The sequence below is a fragment of the Python bivittatus genome, unplaced genomic scaffold, assembly GCF_059951505.1.
Source record: "Python bivittatus isolate LINGU-HERP-01145 unplaced genomic scaffold, Pbiv_v1 ctg000020_np1212, whole genome shotgun sequence".
In the NCBI taxonomy this organism is placed as follows: Eukaryota; Metazoa; Chordata; class Lepidosauria; order Squamata; family Pythonidae; genus Python; species Python bivittatus.
In genome coordinates, this window is record NW_028277030.1 from 9,025,558 (window position 1) to 9,049,001 (window position 23,444).

Below are 23,444 nucleotides of genomic sequence, written 5' to 3' on the forward strand. Positions count from 1 at the left end.
TTATGAATAACAGGAATTGTTTAGCTTGCTCTGCCTTTGTGCTGCTTCCAGCTGGCAGCAGACAGAGGCTATGACACATGACACTCCAGCTGGATCCACATGTTCCTGGACTGCAGCATCCACTTAAATAATTTACTCTTTTTGATCAACAGTTGAACTGTTCAAGCAAGTGTCATTTACTTCTTAGATCACCCAGTAAACTCACAAAGTAAGTTCATCAAATTACACATGCAATGCATACCCACTCCTTCCCCAAGAATACTTATTTTGCTCTTTCAATTTTAAAAAGAAAAAGAAAAAAGCTTTTTCATTATTCTTTATAACTTGCAGTGCTGCTGCAACTTCATTAAAACCAAAGCAGTAAAAAGCTACATTCCTAATTGAACAGGCCTATTGTTTTTCCACTGAATACACATAATTACAAGACAATCACTTAGTATTTAATCAAATGGGACATTAAAATAGTAAGTAACGATGACCTTTTTGATACTGATGCAGGAGTGGAAAAGCATGTAGTTTGAGTTTTATCTTCACACTAGTAAGATATCAATATATGGTCATTATTTGTACAATGAAACCCACTTGGGTAGTCTAGATGTTGAATTTTGACTTCCATCACCCAGGATGACCAGCAATGACAGATGTAGTCTTACTTGTCCAGGGAAGGATGCTATAGTCCAATCCTATGCATATAAAGTACCCTTTGGACTAAGTCTGATGCTATCAGAGTTTATTCTGAGCATGTTTCTTAAAATCCAGATGTATACATTATTGAACAGAGTTGATCATATTCATACAAACAAGTATAGGAGCATAAGAAGCTGTGCTATTCAAATTGGTCTACATTGTGCTAAACTGTGATTTGTTTGACTATGTTTGGTTGAACAAACCACATCTGGATGGCTTCATACAACACAGATAGCCGTCAGCTATCTTTATTTACAATATAGGAAGACAAAACAAAGCAAAACAATCCACAATATGGCTTAACATGTTTTGTTAATCAGTCTTTTGGTCCATTTAACCTAGGTTTGTCAACACTGATTTTCAAAAGCTCCCTAAGGTTTCAGGCAGGAGATGCCCTGCCTAGGAATTTAATATGAGACCTTCTACATTCAAACAAAGCACATATTCTTCCACTTCTTTTTGGTGGAAAAATATGACATAGAAGCTGGACATCTGGACCTAATCTTTCAAAACGTTGGTTCCCCAACCATCAAGGAAGAAAGACATAGATCTTGATTGCATGTTCTTGTGAAAACCAACCAATTTAATGAATTCATTTATTTACAGTATTTATATAGATCCCACTAACTCCAGGTCTCTGGCTAGATTATATTACAAATTAAAGCTATAAAAAGCTGCACAGAAGAACTATAATATCTAAAACATAATAAAGTAAGTGACAGCACAAAAGAAACTTGAGAAAATCAAATACACAGATGTTTCTCTGCTCCCGGAAGATTCTTCACTACATCAGGCAGCAAGGTGAAGAAGGATTTTTAACTCTGACTTATTTAATCACAGCAACAAAAGGTTTCCCACTCTTTCTCAAGAATTTCTATAGTAACTTAGATACAGATAAAATGTACATTTATGTAGGTTTCATGGAGCCCAGTCAGTAATTGATTCCACCTGCTACATCACCATTTTGCATCTGGTTCCATCTATCATTCAACCATTATTTTGTCCTTGGCTTTATGTGATGAATTTTGGAATCTTTTTACCAATAAAAAATCTAATAAAAAGTTAAAGTAGATTTAGACATATTTAGAGGAGCACTGAGTTGGGAAAGATGGTCTATCCTTGGTAAGAGTTATCTGACCATTTAAATTGCAGGGAAAGGAGAGAACACAGCACAATGTTTATATTTCCAGAACAATTCCTGGTTGGCCTCATCTTCAGAATAGGTGACTTCCATGAGACAAAATGAAGCTGAGCAGTGAGAAGTAACAGATAACTTCCCACTATATTGCCTTGGTACTTGGTGTCACTGCTGGCAAGAACATGCAGAGGTTAATCAGACATGACGGAAATGTACATTTCTCAAAATTTTCATTCTTCTCAAAGCTTTCTTTGGGTATTATGTTCTTGGTCTGCATTGATGACTTTATGATAGCATTGTTAGCATAATTGTAAATGATTGTATGTCAAACTGAAGAGTAATGATGTCAAACAATAAAACAGTCAATGATGGTTCACTTGAAGATGCTTTTCATTAGTGAGACAGAATCTATAGCTGTATCTATTATCTCTCAAAATTCTCAGCAGCTTGCAATGGGTTCACTTGCTTACTAATGGATTTTAGCCATGATTAGACTCTCTAAAACTGCCCCCCTGCCCAACCACTTTGGTACGATTTATTTAATCACATATAACTACATCACATATATAATTATATGGTTACAGGTAGTCCTCGACTTACAACCCTTTGTTTAATGACCACTCAAAGTTACGACAGTGCTGAAAAAAGTGACTTATGACTGGTCCTCGCACTTATGACCATTGCAGTGTCCCTGCAGGCATGTGATCAAAATTTGGGCACTTGGCAACTGGCATGTATTTATGATGGTTGTAGCATCCCGGAGTTACATGATCACCATTTGTGACCTTCCCAGGGGGCTTCCAACAAGCAAGGTCAATGGGGGAAGCCAGATTTGCTTAATAACCATGGCAAAAAAGGTCATAAAATCAGGCGTGACAGCTGCCTCACTTAGCAGCAGATGTTCCTGTACCAATTGTAGTCGTAAGTCGAGGACTATCTGTATATGTGATTTTGATCCCAGGAAGCTCAAAATCACTTAAAATAAAAATGGTTTATACTAATCTGGTCTGCTTACTATGCCAGATGGAGATTGTGGTCAATATAGATCAAATAATGGTTGGCATTCTCATTTATCAAGTTGTTTCAGATCTCTTCACGGGCTGCTAATTCATTTCTGATCCTAAATTCTAGTTTTGCCTTAAAACAGCCTTAAATGACTTAGAATCTGATTACCCACCTAATGTTTCCTCCCATATAAATTTCTCTAATATTTAAAATACTGAAATGAGATCTGGTTAGGTGGACTGTGTGTCCCATGTGAAGATATAAGATTAGTTACCATGAGAAGTAAAATTCTTTGTGTTTTTTTTAAAGCAGGACTGAGAAACCTACAGCCCTCCAGATGTTGCTGATCAACTACTCCCAGCAACTACAACCTGCATGGCCAAGGGTCCAAAAATAACTGGAAGGCACCAGGATTCCTGCTTCTGGGTTATTTCTGTGCAGAGTCACATATGAACAAATTACCCTGAACCCAGTGGGGCTGATTTTTGAATGAGCATCAGATTATATGGTTACATTGCAATCAAATGTATGCTTATCAGAAAATAAATCTCACTACATTTAGTGAGTTGACATTTATGTCAATGTGCATAAGATTGCACTGTGAAATGCTTCTGTTTTTCTGTTGTATTTGCTCATTTTTTATGATACTTGTTTACTGCTTCCATTGAATCTTAAATTTCTCCAGCATTTGTCCTATATATTTTTTTCCTAAAACCTGTAACAATTTCAACAAAGTATCAGAAACAGAGTGCAGAGAGGCATGGCATGCAAGCTAAACAGAATTCAACAGAGAGAAGACCGTTCTTGTATTGTACATTTCCACCTGAACAAATTGCCTTCTGTCCCCTGCTCTATTCTTTGCTGAAATTAGCAGTAAGTACATGCAGAACCGAGGGCAAAGCAAAGACTCAGACAGTAGAGAACAAATCATTGATCAGTGGCTGAGAGTGAGGCTTCATTAGGCATCTGCCCCATTTATCATTACCAAAATGGATAGAGGAGCACCACTCCAAGGTCTATCGCCGCTTCCATGTGGAGGGCACTACCAATGAAACCTTATTTTTAATTGTGTCAAACTCATTAGAATGACAAAAGGGGGGGGAAATCAATAGCAAATTTTATTAAAATAGAAACGGGGGGAAAAAGGATTCATCCTTGGAAACAAAGAGTTGGAATAGTTGTGCAATGCTGTTTGACTGGTAACCCTAATTGGCATCCATTGGGAAACACCTGGGCTCTTTTGGATACCAAAACATAATATATTCTTCTTGATATAATTCCTATGTCCCAAAGCAAGTCCGAATTGGGCAGAAACTAGTCCCATATGATAGAGGTATGATAGCTGGGTGGCAAAAATCTGGACAACAACTGGATGAAGACAAAGAGTTAGATGCCTCTGTATGTCTCTGCTGTCATCTAATCATCATCCGGATTTCTGCAACCCAACTATGATACCCCTATGGAAATATTCCCAGGGACTTTCCTGCTGCTGCATCATTGTTTTCATCTGTTTTTTTTTTAAAGTGAGACATTTTAGGCCCATGCAGAACAAGTGCGGCTGATAACTTCTGGCTAATATAAAACATTTTACACTTTTGCAACCAACCTGATCATTACCAAGAACAGTTTTACAGCATTACCAAACTTCATTATTTTTAAAAAAGAAGCAGCTTTTATGTTTAACTTTTAGAATCAGTTTGCATATTTCATCTATCTATCTATCTATCTATCTATCTATCTATCTATCTATCTATCTATCTATCTATCTATCTATCTATCATCTCACACATGGTTCTACCTACCTGCCTATCTACCTGCCTACCTACCATCTCACGCATGGTTATTTTGAGCAGGGAAAGGTTTATAATGTTTGGCTTTTTCCTATGGTCTGGTCTCTTTCTACCAACTCTCTGAGATTTGGGGCTTGGGGATCATGACTGTTTGCATAGATTCACACACCTGTTTTATAATGCTTGGAGTGGAACTAAGTGTTGACTGGGCTTCAACAGAAGACTAATCTCAAGGACTTCTGTTTCTCTTTTCTATATTAGGCTGCATCCATGAGTCAAAATATTAAATGAATGTGAAATTGTTCTTTCAAGCTGGGTCAGTAACAGAAAGAGAAATTCTGTCTGCAGTTGGCTTCACAAAGCTGTGGACCCTTGGCCTGGATGTGGATGTATGTGTTGTCTGGTGTAGCTAAAATCAAATGAGATTAAACTCCCTCTTGAAGCAGCAAGTCTGAAACTGTCTCCCACTAATGCTGTATCCAAAATTTGCTTCTGCACTTTTTCAAGCTTTCTTTATGGAAAAGGGACTCTTTTGGAAGGGTTGTTTCTGTGTTTTTTGTTTTTGCAAAGAAGCGAAACTCTCAGGTGAGATTTTTGCACTTAATTTGATGTAAGGATCCTGTTTTTCAGTGCATAGTCATTCCTCCTGTGATTTTCATTCTCCTTGGTTTCCACATTTCTTTCTTTTTTAAAAAGTTTTATTTAAGGAGTTAAGATAGTCCATTTTCAAACACGTATGCTGAAAGTTGCTGGCCAGAAATGGTCGATGCTTCAGCGGTTCGAGTCCAGCCTTCGCGTTAGCAGGATGAGCTCCTGTTTCCTCCCCAGTTCCTGTAAACCCAACAGTTCGAAAACTCACGTGAGTAGATAAATGGGTACTCTCACTCCGGTGGGAGGAAAAATGCTGGGGGTGCCTTGCAAAAAGGAGTCCGGAGCAGTTGCCGGTAAGCGCGAAAAACCCCGCGTGCCAGAAAAGGGCGCAAAGCACCGGAAACCCCACCTCCTGCGCTCGCCAGCTGGGCTCTACTCTAGGAAGGAGGCCATGGCAAACCACTTCCAAAAACACCTTGCCTTGAAAACTGCAAAGGACTCGTCCAAGCAGTCACTGCAGAGTCGGTAACGACTGAGCGCAGATAAAAAAAAAATGCAAAAAATAAAAATAAACAACTCCCTATTCAAAAGAAACCAACACAGTGCAACAAATAAAAGGATAGAAAAAGACAAAAAGCCTGTAATTACACATCTATTCTAAGTTCACTGATTTTATAAATTTTTGAAAGGGGAAGCTAAGCTTTCAGTATTCACCAAGTCTGTCCAAGTATTTTTTTTTTTTCCAAAGGGAAAGATAATGTGACATTTGGCTTCCCACATTACAATTAAATTCCAAGGAAAGACATTAGGGAGCATTCTTCCCACGTACCTTTTTCAGACCAGGAAATGTGAGCAGGAGGTTATGCTGCAGAAAGAAACAGAGAGGTGTCACAGCAGCCTCCACGGCCTTGCAACAATGAGATAAGCTCACAAGCACCATTCAGAGCAATTCTAAAGGGTTTTGAAAGCGCTCTGAGAACGAGGTAGAAAAACAGAAGCCTCTTTTGCAGAAGAAGAGAACTCACAGCACACGGAAGACACAATTTGGCCCAGTTTTAGGTGCAGCTAGCTGTTCCACTCATTTTGACCGGATTGAGTAAAATGAACATTTGCTGGATTGTGGCCACTGCATTCCAGCCATCAGTAACTCACAAGCAGACAGCTGGGTAAAACCTGAAGCACACAGAGCATGCTGCATGCATTTACTTCTAGCGAGTTACCTTGCATGCTGTAGTCCAAGCATTTTAGTCATTTACTGGAACTGATGAACAAAACGCTTAGGAGGTGAAATCTTCAGATCCAGAATGCAGAGAAATCTTCCTGAGAAATGAACAGGTTGGGTTTAATAAAATCATAATTTTGGTTAGTATAATAAATTGACATCCATTCCGAGCTGGCAATTCAACCCCTCCTATTGTGTCCTTTAGATTATTCACTATTTAAAAAAAAAATCATGATCAGCCAGTATACTTGGCAAATACCTGATAAGATCCAGGAGGACCTGCAGAGACATCCCAGGCTCACTTTGGTTGGCTTTAATTCTACACCAATCTGCTTCTGGAATAGAAATAAAGTTGGAGTCACTGTTCCTTGGCTTCTGTGTATTTGACCTTTTCTGTCCAGGGGCTTTTCAAAAAGTAGAAATCAGCCCCCCCGCTTTTCCTTGGTGCTTGGCCCCTCTTTCATCAGTTTCACAACCCAGTTTTGTCAGACAATCATATTTCATTCCTTCTAAGGAGGTTTCTAATATCGGTAGTGAATTTGCAGATCTGATTCTTCCACTTCCCATCTGTAGCAAACATCCTCCCCAAGAGAGTTCCAGAAGTAAAACTGATAATTCTTCAACTTTGAAATACATTGTCCTTGGCAGCCCCAAGAGACCCATCAGAAAAGCAGTCAAGGAAAGAAAAGCCAAATACAGAGGGAAAACAACGTTGGTCGGACGAGCTGGAGCATGCCTTGTATATTCCATGAGTGAGGCAATCAAGACACACATGGGATGTACTGCTTGTACAGATCCACCTTTTGTTCTTACAAAGGAGTAGGAGGATTAAAAGATACCTGCTCACCATTCTTATAAAAATATGTGCGTTTTATTTTTCTGGTAGACCATTTTTCCCTCCTCGTTGCTGATGATTAAATACAGCGGAATGAAAAAAGTTTGCCCTGATAACAAATACATAAGTAATGGGTGGGATTTTCTGGCTCAGCACCTCATGCTTCACAAAAGTTTCCACAACTAGATTATAATGCTCAGAGCGCTAATAATGTCTGCTAGGCAGCCTTCCCTACTGTTCAGAAAATTTCACTCCTGCAGTGCCTTGGCTTGTAGGAAGAAATCGCTGTTGAGGTTATGGAGCTTTTTTCAGTTTGCTGGTATTTTAACTGTGGTCAGACAGTTATAAAGAAAGGTTAGTTCTCCAAAGGATATTCTTTCTGCTTAGCCAATTCTCTTCCCCTGGCTGGAATCAAATTGGCTTCCAATGCAGGTTTTTAACATATCTTAAAGAAAATAGGGCCCTTTAATTGAAAAAGAGCTACTTAAAACAATGCTGGGATTTTGTTCCAGAGAAATATTTGGGCACTTTCACTGAGAAAGGAGGTTAAAAGGTTGTCACTGCTTTCTCCAGGGGCTCAGTCTGACAGTGAACATGTGTTTCCTCCCTTTAATCGCCTCGCCAGTAGCCAGAAAGCTGCTTGTTTTCTGCAGAGGTTGTCAAAAATGATTTCAGTTTGGAGACGATGAATGATAAAAGAGGTTTTCAAACACAGTTTTGCACTGTAGCATTCACAGTCCCAGAGAGGATGGATTGTATTACAATCACAGTGTAAAGGGCCATGTTCTTGCAGTAAGAAAACAGTCCCTCCCTCAACCTGTTTGATCCTTCCACTTATCTTTCTCCCAAATTGTAACAGAAAAGGAAAAGCCGGAGCCCAAGAAGCAGAGGACTGGCTTCAGAAGAGAATACAAGATCAACTCATTCTTGGAAGAGGTGCCCACTCCACTCCCCACCCCACTCCAATCTTTATAGGGAAATCTGTAGAACTTTTATGTAGCAAAATGCAGTTAAAAGGCAGATGCTTAATGTCAAAGAGAAGAAGTACCATCAAGGCATTTGGTGGCCACTGAAAGACATGTGCCAGCTATAGTTCTGGCTGGTAGACTATCAGTCATGACCTCATCTCCCTATGGAACAACCACGATGGTTGATTTCATCATATTTCCTATTCCTTCACAGCAGACTTCCCAAATCCTAGTGCCTTCCAGATGTGCAAATTTCATTTCTCAGAATTGTCCAGCTGTTACTTAATAATGAGGAACAAAAATGAAAGGGGGGAAGGAAGTAAGGTGGCACTGTCTATACAAGTTCTAATAAAACACAAAACAAACTAACCAATGCAAACAACACTAAATGAACTTCTAGAAGAAGAATTAGCTTGTGAATGACCAGATTGGGAAGAAAAACAAAGGATTTTAGGAAAGAGAATCAGAGCTTGGAGTAAAGGCTGAATGGAAGAATAAAGATTGGTTAGATGAATATGAAAGAGGCAGTCTGGTGTAGTGGTTAAGGCGCCAGGCTAGAAACCGGGAGACTGTGAGTTCTAGTCCTGCCTTAGGCACAAAGCCAGCTGGGTGACCTTGGGCCAGCCCCTCTCTCTCAGCCCTAGGAAGCAGGCAAGGGCAAACCACTCCTGAAAAATCTTGTCAAGAAAATTGCAGGGACTTGTTCAGGCAGTCTCCGAAAATTGAATAGGATTGAATGGATTAAAAAAAAAAGAATATGAACAGAAAATAAAGTGTAGCAAGCCCTAATATAAAACTTAAGATCTTTTCCACAAAGCATTGTGACTGGACAGCCCACGTGAAACTGTTCCTTGTGGTTATAAAGGAAACCTGTCAGTCCTTCTGTTCCTTGCCCTCCCACCCTGATGTTCTCCATGGCTTCAAAAGAGAAAACAAATCAACATCTTTCCAGAAGCACGGTCAGCTTTTCTGCAGCCCTCCAAAGAGCAGAGAGCCACAAAAGCATTCAGCTGCTGCCTCGCGTGTCCCTGGATTCTGGCAAATCCAAGGCACATCCCAGCTTCCTATTTAAGGAATCTGAACGGAGTAGAGGATTCCACCTTTTCCCCATCTGATTCTAATTACTGTTTAAACTACACCATGAGATCACTATATGATCCCTCAACATGTGTGACCAGCAAAGAAATATCCTCTTCTGAATGCCAAAGAAAGCTTTTTTAACAAGAGTACAGAGCATGTGATCACATCTTTCACGCAGTTTTCCCCAAACCCTTCCTCACCCTCACAGTGAATAAAGCCCATGGACCTAACATTTTCATGAGCCTGAGCAGGTTTGGAGAAGAATCATGATTTTTGCTTTCCTTACACTTAACAGTCAGAAATGTAACAACAACAACAACAAACATTTAAAAATCAAGGCACACAGATTCAAAAGAGCTGAAATCTTCCCTGTTCTTCCTGCTGTCTGAAATATTTAGCTAGTATCACAGAGATTTGGCAAAGTGAGGTCAATCAAGTGTTCAATCTATTATAGTTCATGATCTGTATTCAAGATACTGCAGCCTAATGAATGTGGTAATGGAGTCCTTGTGTATGTATTTCCATAGCAGAATACAGATTTGCATAAATGTCATGTTTTGTTGGCTCGCCTGCTACAGTAGCTGAAGTATTGACCTCACTGGGAATTCTTTTTTTACCATCCAGTTGGGGGGAGGGGAACCTAATAAAATGAGGATGGAGTACACAAAAAAATCCACACAAGTTTGAGAATATTTAATAGGTCTCACCAGGTGGAGCATCATAACAGACTCTGGGATCTGGCTCTAAAAGGGGATGCTAACTATAAGTGCATAGTATTGAACATCCAAAAGAATTAGGCTTCATCACAGGCATGACTTAAAAAATATTGTCAACACAGCACTATAGAGTTAATAGTTAACTGTTGTGTGCTGCCCAGAGTCACTTTATGTGAGCTGGGTGGCTATATAAATATGATAAATAAAAATAAATAAATAAATAAATAAATAATAGAGTAACTTGAAGAAAAATACTCTACAGATTTCTGTAGTTTTGCCCATTTATTATCCTACGGTTCCATGCTCGGCTTGCATGTCATCAGAGATGATGGGATTCCGACTCTAAAGAATGACACACAGAAAAAAGGTAAATAATAATAATAATGGTTGGTTGCACAGTCAGCCAGATGTTTAGACTGGATTTGGCATTTTCATCCACCAATCAAGTCCTTCCCAAGGATCTGGGATAGGCAGATGTTGTTGTTTGATGGTGTCAAAGCTATCATCACAGGATGTAAGCTGTTCCAAGTAAAGCTGCCTTTTGCAGTTGACTGATGCTGATTTTGTCAATGCTGATGGTCTTCAAGTGGTGCTCCAGATGTTTTGGGATCACATCTAAGGTGCCTATAACTATTGGTACTATCTTTGCTTTCTTTTGCCATAGTTGTTCTACTTCTATTTGCAGGTCTTTATATTTTGTGATTTTCTCCAGTTCTTTCTCTTCTGTTCTGCTGTCTCCAGGTATTGCAATGTCCACTATCCAGACTTTTTTGTCTTTCTTACCAACAATTGTTAAGTCTGGGGTGTTGTGTGGCAGGTGCTTGTCTGTTTGAATTCTAAAGTCCCAAAGCACTTTAGCTTCTTCATTTTCTTTCACTTTGTCTGTTTTGTTGTCCCACCAGTTCTTGCTTGCAGGCAAATAAATGGTAGTTCTTGCAGATATTCCAATGCACCATTGTGGCTACTCTGTCATGCCATTGTTTGCAGTCTGTCTGTGTGATCTTCTTGCAGCAGCTGACTAGGTGGTCCACTGTTTCATCAGCTTCTTTGCAGAGGCAGCATTTGCTGTCTGTTGCTGTCTTATCAATTCTGGCTTTGTACGCATTTGTTCTTAAGGCTTGGTCTTGTGCAGCCAGAATTAGCCCCTCTGTCTCTTTCTTCAACTTTCCTGCTCTTAGCCATTGCCAGGTTTTGTTGTTATCTGCTTTGCCTGTTAGGTTTTGTGTCTGTGTGTCTGTCTGTGTGTGTGTCCTGGCCATGTGATACTTTGTCTTGCCATGTCTCCTTTCTATTCTTCATCTGGTCTTTCTTGTAGGCCAGTTTGGTCTCTTCAGTATTCAGTAAGCCTTGATGGTATACTAGCTTCAGTGCATCTTCTTCACTGTCCTTCAGATATTCTTCCACTGCCCCTTTTTCTTCTTCAACTCTCTGGTGTTCTTGCAACATTCCACACCCACCTATCCTCGTTGGTAAGTAGAGTCTGTCAACGTCATTGCATGGATGAAGGGCATGATTCATTGTCATTATTTTTCTGGTCTTCCTATCTAAAGCCCTGGCTTTTAGTTCAGCTTGAGTCCAGTCCACTATTCCAGCTGAACATCTAATGACTGGAATTGCCCAGGTATTAATTGCCTTGATGGTATTTCCTCTACTGAGTTTGGACTTTAAGATCTTCTTCACTCTTCTGATGTATTCACTACTAACCTTCTTCTTGACTTCAGTGTGCTTGATGTTGTCAGCCAGGTATTTGTAGTGATCTTCTTCATCCAGACTCTTGATGTAATTTCCATAGGGCATTTTGATTCCTTCAGTTTTCACTATTTTCCCCCTGTTGATGGTAAGGGTGGTGGTTGTTGTTGTTGTCATTGTTGTTATTATTATTATTGGTCAGACAATCAGCCAGATGTTTAGACTGGATTTGGCATTTTTATCCACTAATCGAGTCCTTCCCAAGGACCTGGGATAGGCAGATGTTGTTTGATGGTGTTAAAGGTATCATTGCAGGATGTAACCTGTTCCAAGTAAAGGTGCCTTTTGCAATAGTAGTGGTAGTTATTATTATCTAGAACAGAATAAAATGACTTGTTTAGTGCCTCCTGGTTTGGTTGCCAAAGCAGGGGTTACGGGGAAGATGAGATTTCTTCCTGTTTTGAATAAATAGTCCATCATTGTAACAGCTACATCTTATGCTCCTTCATTTTTTATCAGAACTTAGTTAACAAGAAGATTAGCCCATAAAACAAGCCCTTAGTAAAACTTGATGTAGATCTCAGAATCCATATTATGATCCTGTGAATTGAACTTTAGATATGAAAGCACACATCTTTAATTACTGTACTCAGGTGCTTTATTTTTAATAAGGTTGGAGAGAAATCCTGATGAATTCCTTTGCGCTCCCAGAGAAAAGATACCACTTATGATTAGTCTCAGAATTTACTACTTGATTATAAAAATGTGAGCCTGAGAAAAATGCCTACCACTTAAGCAGTGTTTTAGTGTGGCTAATCAAAGAAGGGTTTTCTGGCACACAGGAAGTATGAATATATAGAGGACCAGCTGAGAACAGTGTATCTTTATGCTTTTTAGCATGGCAGCATGGTAATGGTATAAGCATATTAATCAGTCCACAATAAGTGCAACTTCTAGGTCATATTTTAATCTGATTCATTCTCCTCTATTAAAAGAAATTACTGGAGAGATAGGAATCACAAAGAAGCTGTTTGCCAGGTTACAAAAACATTCAAACCAGATACTGGTACTGCACAAGAACTGTTAATTTCATTTTCCTTTTTGAACCCAACATTTCAGTGTTAATATCCTAATGCCAAGTATTTCAGTTAATCAGAATTGAGTCAAGTCCAATATTATTGGGCTGAGGCTGGGTTACTCTTTGCGGTGCGTAACTTTAGATGCCACATTTAATGTCTGACTGTAATAGGAACAAAGGATCACATGGATCCCTTCCATAGGTGATGCCATTTGCATGACAAAGTAGCCATGGGGCTTTAGCTATTTTTAACATGCCAGTGAAACCCTGTAAAAGAATAGAGTCACCCATCTCACTAGTGATGGAGGTCAGACCTACATCAGTTATAAGCCCCCATCAATTTTCCATATAGACAGGCTTCTAAATAATCCCTGGTGACCACAAATATTTGCAAATGTAATATCTGGACCTGAATGCTCCCATAGGCAACTCTGATTTCTATATTGTACCTTGTCTTTTGCTATTGCAAGATCTTAAGTGCAGTTAGTTTAGAAAGAACAGTACAGCCAAACTACTGTATATGTATAGCTGATCTTATAAGACCTAGGAACTTGCAGTTAGGTAAAATTGCTGTGGCTTTCTAAAGTAAGGAAACACACAAACATTCTCCACCTTTAGAGTGGGGTATGGAAAAAGTCAATGTTTTGGTGATATCCAGGGACTGCACTTAATTTGGGAGGATGAGTACCTGATGGCCCCAGTGAGCCCAGTGAAAATGCAAAATAAGTATCGGTAGAGCTGGGATGATCATCTCTTCATTTCTCCTGGTTCTTTTCTGGATAGTTGGGGTGGTGGTGGTTCTTTGCAACCTGAATTTTTTTTTTTAATCCATTCAATTGTGTTCAATTCTTGGAGACTGCCTGGACAAGTCCCTGATGTTTTCTTGGCAAGGTTTTTTGGAAGTGGTTTGCTCTTGCCTCCTTCCTACAGAGAGAATGACTGGCCCAAGGTCACCCAGCTGGCTTTGTGCCTAGGTGGGATTAGAACTCACAGTCTCCTGGTTTCTAGCCTGGCACCTTAACCATTGCACCAAACTGGCTCTCAGATGGTATTTAGGGTTCTCCAACAATTCAAAAGGCAGATTCAGTCCAATGATGCTTCTGAGACCTCCTCTGTCAACCCCAATAGTATAAGGAGTCTTTCATGCAGGTCCTGCTCCTTCCCTGTGGCTTTTTCTGAACCTTCCAATTACTGCCTGAAGCTCTGAAACAACATCATGTGTCTCAGCAGGTGAGAGGGATTAACTCTGCTCCTCAACAGGGAAATCATGTCATCTCCCCAATATGGAGAGTTTTGGTGAGGCTGAGCCAAGCTGCCTAAAAGGCTGAGTAGTATTTTAGGGCTTACACTCCAAACTGCTTTTCCTGCCTCAAAATGTTGTGAGGACATATCCCTGATGTTCAGGAATTATGTTATGAAATTTGGCAGCATGGTTGAAGAAAACTCCTGGGGCCACAGACACACACACACACACACACACAGGTTTCATGGGCCCTGGGACAGGCTGGTTGTCCTGCTTTAAACCACCCTCATAACTTCACTTGAAATCAATGCAACATTCCAATATAGAAGTTGAGTATTACAGCATTAGATCCGTCTTGCTCATATATCCCACATTTTAATGAAAACAAAACTTCCTAATAACTCTAGGGAACACATTAACCCCCCCCCCCATCTCTTTAAAACTCTGCAGCATTGGAATACCATTAAGTTCAAACATCCCTTTAAAGTATCATTTCCTAATTCTTAGCATATAGCACGAGCAACTGGGTGGCAAGTATGTTTGAGACTCTGAGGAAAAGGGTTGTTCAGTTGACCTTGGTAACTTAACTGAAACAGTATATGTGTAAATCCATCACAAATCCCAGGCCTTTTACAACTTTCGTCCCTATGGAAATCAGATCACAAGACTGTTTACAAGAGACTACGATTCATTTGGCTAAAGAGCCATGACAGCAGGGCCTTTGGTATCATTTGGAATTGCAGTAACTTAATCTTACACAAATAGCCTGAAAGAAAAGGAGCAAGGATTAGGTAATTATTGCAAACAAATCAGTTTTGATATTTCATATTTTTAAAAAGGGCACCCTTTCCACAGTAAATGTCAAATTTTGGCACTTTGGCAATCCATTGCAATTTTTATATAGTTTCACAAAATGTCAACCTTTCCACCTTTGTTCTCCCGTCAGATTCTGAGATCCTAAACTGCACACTTTTAAACCATGGGAAATAGCATTGTAAAAAGATTTTATGCACAGCTTAATGTATGAGCTACTCCTAAAATGGTCAGCATGGGCTAGCGTATTCTGGAAAGAAAGTTGGGGGGATCTTCAACTACATCCTGTACTCAGAAATAATCTTCCTCTTCCAACTGGAGCAAAGTGGATTCCTTACAATTCTAGTACTGAAGGCCCACATTCTTGGCAGTGAGAACAAATACATTTTGATCAGTACTTTGATTAATCTTCCCCAGATAATCATACAGTACATAGCCATATGCTTGGGAACAGCATTGACAATGGGCACATTATATCTTTTTTTTTTTTTTCAGCCAAAAGTCTTTTAGAAATATTTACTGCAAACAGATGGAAGTAAAATATTGGCCTGAAGGATTTGCCTTAAAAACTCATGTCTTCTGAAAACACTGAAGTTTTATTACTTTCCTAGTCAGTAGTACTCTGTAAACTATAGGTCAACTCTTTAAATTAAAACAACAACAGCAAAATCCCAAATTACTCACATCTTCCAGATTCTGTGAATATAGCATTTGAAGTTCAACTTCATGCCAATCTGCAAAGCTTTGTTTAGAATAAATAGTGTTGTATGTCTATTTTATTTTCTGCCTTTTGCGTGTAACAGCACATGACTTCCAAGACTTTTGAAATATAAAAACTGGTTATACTGAATTTGATTATTTTTTCTGAAACTTAGCCTTGGCGTGCAAACAACAAAAAAACTCCTATGGCAATACTAACAGATTTGATATAAGCTACATTTTTGTACCGTACAGCTGACTTCATACTTTGCACTTGCATGAACCACATTATAAATTTATACCATTATATGTGGCAGGGAAAAATGAAGTCAAGAACAAATTCAATGCTGAAAGGACAGACAATGACAGTGATTAAGGCTGTGCAATACACTTTCACATAGCACCTGTCTGCAACTCTTTAAAACACAATCTGGGGGCAGGAGGTGAATGCACTTGCTCTAAGGAGTTGGAGACTGGTGCCCTTGCATGCTCCAAAGCACCTTTTGGTCTTCAGATCTGAAGCACTGCTCAGTCCTAATACTGACATTATTAATAGCCACTGGTGGAAAAAAACTGATGGGTGATAACCTAGTTGTTTTGCAATGGTGAGCTCTGTAACTTTCTTGCTTCAACAAAAGAAGTTCAGAGACAAATTCCAACCTGAAAGAGTTGAACTACGATTCAGCGAGTGATGCCATGCTATCTCCTTTGGTTTGAAAGGCAGCTAAGGTATTTTAGCACACTACACACATTCATCAACTCACAATTCAGCGTTGCAATAAAGGATTGCCAGCTTCTAAGAATGACCAGCCCTGAACAGGAGCTTTGCAACAATGTTTGCAGCCGGTTAGAGGAGAGACGTTCGGCAGAAAAAGCAGAAGAAAGACTCTTTTCTCCCAACCTGCCAGAAAAATGCTATATATATTGTCAGAGCTATTCCTGGCCTCTTCTGCACTGCATATTTTGGGAGCTGGAGATTTCTAGTGACAGAAAAGAGGAAAATGTGTTTTCCCCCTTCCATCTTTTTTTTTTTAAATGTCCCTGGCAGGGAAGGGGAAAAAAATCAGCAACAACCTCACAGTATGTATTTCACTCATTCTTCCAATTTTGAGGCCCTTCTTAAGTTCTAATATAATTGGGCTTGGGGTTGAGTGAAAGTTCATAATCCATAAATTTGCAGGAAAGCAATGCCGCCGCAGAGTCAGATTTGGAGTATTGCTTTCACTGTGTGCTTGTGATGGAACATAATAACATTTAGCTCCAGTACAGCACGATCTCTCTGCAAAATAAGGCAGTCCCACCATTGTACTGCTTCACCTTACCTGAAACAGTTTAGGGAAGCAATTGTTCCTAACCAGCCAACCTTCCCCTCTACTCTTTCCTCATGCTTTCAGGCTAATGTCCTGCTTTTCACTGAACTGATCTGTGTAGCCTGCATGTGAAGGAAGAAAACAGCTACATGGTTTTTTCCCTATTTCTCACTGTTGTAACTGTTACCTGTATGCCTGAATCAGACATAAGCTGCATGTAATGGTATGTGGGTATGACCTTGGGAGACAGGAGGGACAGCCACAGACTGGACAACCAGCATGTAAAAGATGTCTCAGCTCACAGAAGGAAAAGGGACATGGGAAGCATCTCAGAAGGGACTCTCCCTAGTTTTCCGGAGAGTAAAAGGAAAGGAGAGGAGAAAGACTTTCAGTCTTGCAAAAGATTCTGTTAATGTAACTCTGTAATAAAGATAGAGTTAGTACTCATGTTGTGCTTCTTGTCTGGACCACCTTAAAGGGCTAACATTGCATCATATTGCTCCTAAATGGAATGTCTCCCCTGAGTCAAGTCCAATTCCTGGTGACTTCATGGAAAGGCCATGTTGTTTGGATAACAGAAGTATGGAAGTGCCATTGCCTTCTTCTAGAATGTTCTGTCAACATTCCAGTCTGGCCTATAACCTGTTACATTTCATATTTTCACATATAGTCCAATTAAAGCCATCCTGATACTTGGATAGCATTTCCCAATTCTCTTACTAAGAACAGCAACATTCAAAGAGAAAGTTTTGTCCTATAGCTTTTCCTATATTTGCTTCCTACCAGCTCTAATTCCCACTTCTAGGCTATTTACTATTTGATGTACAGCTGGCCAAACTGTCCTTCCCTCACAGGTAAAATTGGGTTCTTTTCAACTAAAATTTTAACATTCCATAGATTAACTCTGCTCTCATGTTCAGTAGGTACTTGAATGTCACAGATTTTTGTTATATTTTAGTAGTTTTTAAATTTTCATTTTCATTTTATTTTTCAGTGGAATATCCTTCTGTGATTAGGGAATCCCAGAGTGGGCCAACATTATGAAATTATTTTGAGATATACTGAAGATCAAGAAATGAACAGGAGAATTATGCCTTTGGGTGCAGTGAAGATCAAGAAATGAACAGGAGAACTCCCCAGGGACATCTTTAAATGCCCCCAGTATTCCTGCAGCTTTTTCAAGTTAAAATAGATATCTTGGACAATCCAAATGTCAGTCTTTCACATCTCACCGAATGTGGGCCTTGTAAAAGACAACTTCTTATTTGCAGATCTCCATTCCATTGGAGGGTACAGGACCCAGTTCTTTGAAATTCATCATTTACTGTCTGGGGTTTTGGATGGGTGCAGTGTTGTTAACAACAAGAAACAAGAAACCCAAATTCTGTTCTGCTAGCATCAACAGTACATGTTTAATGAACATTTGTTTTAGTTTGAGTACATAGTGTGTAGGCTAAGCATTTTGGCAGGATGCCCCATGCCTGTAAAAAATCTGTTTCTTTAACTTCATTACAATTTACAGTTTAATTTTGTAAATGGTGGGTTTACTGTGCCCTTCAGCATGAGTGATTGCCAGTGTTTTCAATCACTAGACCAATCATGAAGCTGGATCTTCTCTTCCACATTTTTATAAATATTTACAATTCAGGAGCTTGGCCCTTAAACTGGCCACAATTATTAAGCGGCATTGTCACGTTCCTGGAGAGAAACTGAACTCCTCCTGGTTTCAGAGCAACATTTCACAGGCATGCTTTCCCCTCCAGCTCTTCTTGGGCTGTTCTTAGCATATTACCTCCAATCTTAAACCCATTCCCAAAAGTAGAAATCCTGCCTATTAATAGAACTGAAATATATGCATTAATGTTAGAAATAGTACATTCCAAGAAACCAATATGAAGACACGGAAGGTACAGTGAACTATAGGTTAATTGCTGGATATGCTCCTACCATTGAATGATTTATGCTTAATGAGCAACAGTTTAGGGTTAAATTACCACTATAAGGTCTGACTATAATTCACTGCTGTTTCTCCAGGGATGCTTGAAAGGGACACTGAAAGAGATTGAGGATTACAGAGTAACTCCTTTTGCCTTCTTGCATAGAAAGAGTTGGTTTCTGAGACTGCTTCCTGACTATTGCCAATTCCTTCTTTTGTAGGCACGAATCAATGTTAGCATAAAATTGCCAGTCCTGATTGTGTCTCTTGTTTTCTCCATGTGTCAGTCATTACAGGCAAGGTGATTGTTTTTCTTCTTCAGCTTCTCATCAGCTAGCAGGGCACTGCAGCTTGAATGGAGTAGGTCTGATATTATTGTGCAATTCTATAATTCCAAGATTCCATTTCAAGATTGGAATCTCTGGGGTGCTTTGTCTGCTTCTCCTTGCACAACCCATTTGGGTCTCCTACAAATTTAAAATAACACTCAAGGAAGAAACTTACAGGTATATGGATCCCAATTATAAATGACTATCTACAAAAAACCAAGCAGGGCCAAATAGATTCTAAATCAAACAGTATAATCGGATAGACTGAAAGAGACACCAGGAATAAATAACTCCAGAGATGAGGGAGACAGACCATGAGTATGGAGCTAGCCAGGTTTGGATAATTAAAATAGACAAATATAAGGAAACTGCTAAATAATCAACAAAAGGGCAGTCTGACATCCCTTGTTATATTTAGAATACTGCAATGAGGAAATGTGAAGGTGCAGAACCTAAAGGTAAGGAATTCCTACTCATACCTTTTTAAAATGACGCAAATGTGTCTTCATTTCTTCTCCATATAAAATAGTGGAGGTATGACCTCTTTACCTGTATTTGCTTGGAAGCTTGATGAGAAGTTGCTGTCAAAAGTAGGTGGTAGCTAGGAGAGAAACTCGGGAAACAGAGCACTAACTGAGAGGGCAAATGTTGGCAGAGAATTGCAGGAGGTGCCTGATCATGACTGAAGGCCTGCACCTCCCAGTGCTCCCAAAGCACATAGCTGGTCGCTTCCAAGCATGTCACCTCATCTTGCTTCCAAGATCGTGAGGTCCAAAATGTTATAGCTGTTACATGCTGAAGTGTGGTGGAACAGTGGCAGCTTAAGGGGGAAATGTTTGGTACACAAAGTGACACCATAAGACTGTTTAAATCATGGACTGGAAACAAAATGTGACCCTTAAGGGGAAAGTTTAGGGTTGTCAGGGTATTATGGTATGTCTATAAATTGCAAACTAAGACTGGGCCTGAGTTCCCTTTTGAAAGTTAGAGTCTACCTTTAGTTTAGGACAATAGGAAAGTCATTCTTCTGCTTCTCAGTTTATGATAAAACTGGCAATGCAAACATTATAGTATGAAGCACTTCTGAAGTTTCTGCCAGAGTAAACTAGAGGTACAAATCTGTTCATAGATCCATGCAAGGAAAAGCAGTTTCAAATGGCATATAGAATGAATGAATGAATGAATGAATGAATGAATGAATGAATGAATGAATGAATGAATGTTCTCCAAGCAAGAACCCTGTAAATAGAAATTCAAACTGGAGCCCAATGTGGCTGGAAAGGTTTAGAAGACCTTACTGAGGCTGTTGCTGGCACTGCTGCCTTAACTCAAGCCTCAGATGTGAAAGAGATGGAGTGAAAACATCTTTTGTCTTTCTTCTCTCTCTCTTTTCTGCCCTTAGCTTTGTCACTACTAGCCAAAAATTCTGGGACCAATTACCAGTTTGTCTGGTGAAACACCTGCCTAGAGGTTTCCACTTTATGTTAAACCAGTTTACTGATGGAACACAGCCTCTATGGTTTGTTAACCACAGTTTATGAAATAAATGGGTAAACTAGGCAACTGGAGCTTATGCCACTAGAAAGAAAGCAAATGATCGAACCATGGTACACCCAGGTTTTTTTTTCCCCCACTGGAAAGAAAGAGCAGTGAAACCATGCTTTCGTATTACCTGGCTTATGCTGTTTTGGCTGTACTGCCATGATTCTGGCACGCAGCCTGATGGGTTGTGACAGCAGTCATTTGCCTGATCATCAACCGAAGGATATCAATAGCACCTGTCCATGATCAATACCTGCAGAGACACTGGCACAGGTAATATTATAGGATGTTGACACAGGAAAGATTAAGGAAAGTATGGGTTTATATACATTGTCCAGCTCCTCTATGGTATGTATTTCCTGCTGGGTCTTTTCCTCCCTTTTGAGTAATACTTTCTTTCCAAAGTAGAGCCTTTATGATAGGATCCTCCAGCAGCCAAGTAGGCAGTCCTAAGGCCATGTTGAAACTTCCACAAGATTCATCTCTAAAAGTGTTCAGGCAATTGAACAGTGAGGAAAGAGATCTAGGGATTTTCACAGGGCCCAGGCTAAGGAGCTTATGGATGGGTCCAGATGAAGCTTCTCTGAGAATAGGTTTGGTTCTCCTGTGTTTATTGGTCCAGTGGTATTTTGTAGAATCTCTTTATTTTTCAGAAAGAGGATTTTATGGGTTGGGTTGGTCCTAACAACACTGTTCCAAATTCATGGAATTAATCTTCCCTTCTATGCACATAGTATTCCAGATCATGAACCAAATTGTTAAAGGAAAAGGTTGTTTTAAAAAAATTAGATTAGATACAGACATCACCCATCTTCAGCACAGTAGAAATTCTCCTCCAGTCCCAAGATGCTCAAACAAGTGGATACATAATTTCCTCTTCAATAATTTGAATAGAGATCTCTAAACAGTGACTATTTAGCATTTTCACTCCCATAACATTAGAGAAATAATAGAGATGCTCTCAACCTCAAAATTTGCAACACAGTGCAAATTTTTACTAAACTGTATGTGTGTAAAAGTGTTGCAGAAATACAGAAAAAAAATATTTCAGTTTTGCATTCTCCTCTTCTTTGAAGCTCAAACAAATTAAAATTATTTTCAGAGATAAAATCTTAAGTAGTAAATCTTTTCCTCACATTCCAGATGTTGTGGTTGCTTTGACCGCAGTTAATATTTCTTTGTCATGTTGATGCATATGAACAGAGCAGCCATGACTATCCACTGGGGGGAGATAGTTGGGGGGGGGGGATGGCAACACATCTGCCATGACATCATGACATACACAACATAACTTACATACTTACTTAAATTATGAAAAATCCTCAAAGGCAGAAAAGTTCTGGACCGCAAAACCCTGATGGCCAATAGATGACAACTTAGAGTTACAGATTTCTGTTTTCAGTACTGCCAACTAGTGGTCATCCGGATTTTTGTAGCCCTAAGAAAAGTACTATCATTGGCTCTTTTTTTTTTTTTTAAAAAAGTATTATTAGAAAGCTCTTCCGCTACACTTCCTCAGACTGGCAAACTATGTTTATAAATATATTTTACATTTTATTTTTTATCCACTTCTCATTTCCAATGAAATACCTATAAGTTTCCCAGGTAGCACTTTCCCCACATGAACATGTAAAAAATGTAGCCCAAGAATAAATAAAGCATATTATTTAGAGAACATTTCCAAGTTTATATAGTACAGGTAGTCCCTGGGTTAAGAACGCCCAGTTTAAGGACTACCCATAGTTAAGAACAGAGCCTATTGTAGTAAAATTTGAGTTACGTACACAATGATTTGAGTTCATTACACAATACTATTTATACAGTATTATACAATAACGCTGTTCCGGCTTACATACAAATTCCCCTTAAGGATAGACCTTGGGAATGGAACTCGTTCTTAAACTGGGGACTACCTGTACATTTCTTTCAGGCTATATCCTCAACTTTCATGGACATGTTTAACTTTATGCATGAAAGGGGTCAAGACAGTTTTGATGGCACACCAATTCTTCGGAGGTGGAACTCATGTGGCCTATCTGACTAGTGGGACTTGAGGGAATCAGATGCCCTTAGGACAACTGATCTCAGTAAGCCAAACAGACATACACAGACACTACAAGCACACGGAGTTTAGGCTACACTGCTGTTCAGTCTGCCTGCTTAGCAGATGAAAATCTGAGCAGGTCCAGACAAGGAAACTCCAGGAAAATCACTAAGATTCAATCTACATGTTTAAAAACAACACATGCTATAGCTGCCCTGGGACTACTGCTTCAGTCTGCCGATGGAGAAAAGCGTGATTGAACACTCCATGTCTGGGGAAAAGTGGTTGCTGTGCTGCACTGCTGAGGTAAAATTGTAATCCAGCCTTGTATTGAAGCACTAGTTTAAGTTCCTGAGAAGTGAGTGGAAGAGTTAGCAGAAGAGGATACTTCTTTTTTCCATCTGCAAGCTGCTGTCTTTTGTAGTCTTCTTTTCAAGGCTACTATCATTTTTTTCTTACGATAGAAATAATCTGAACTAGGGCATGCTAAATCCACAAGCATCCAACCAGTAATTAAAAAGGATAGGAAGGGAAGAGAAGGTGAGTTGATTGCAGACCCACACGCATCTCTACCTTTGGAGTGGAACTTCATGCCTGATCCTGAAGGAACACCGCCATTCTTACCTTTCCCTCAAGCTATAGCAAAGCTATTGGACTGAAGCAACTTCAGTCTGGTGAGTTATCTGAGAAAATCCCAGCACTATTACAAAGCAAACATTTGACAGTGGC

At 39.5% G+C, this 23,444-nt stretch overlaps 1 long non-coding RNA gene across 3 annotated transcripts; it reads right to left on the minus strand.

The window, feature by feature from the left end:
• Positions 1-456: 456 nt before the first annotated feature.
• LOC148216981 (uncharacterized) lies at positions 457-7,352 on the minus strand. Of its 3 annotated transcripts, none has more exons than XR_015794900.1 (5): positions 7,281-7,352; positions 6,693-6,768; positions 6,432-6,531; positions 6,041-6,076; positions 457-5,451 (listed from the first exon to the last, which is right to left on the minus strand). It is a non-coding gene; the product is annotated as an uncharacterized LOC148216981 (long non-coding RNA). The 3 variants fall into 3 exon arrangements; XR_015794901.1 differs by lacking the exon at positions 7,281-7,352 and having other exon boundaries at positions 1,978-1,993; positions 4,790-5,451; positions 6,693-7,011; XR_015794899.1 differs by lacking the exon at positions 7,281-7,352 and having other exon boundaries at positions 6,693-7,011.
• Positions 7,353-23,444: the final 16,092 nt, after the last annotated feature.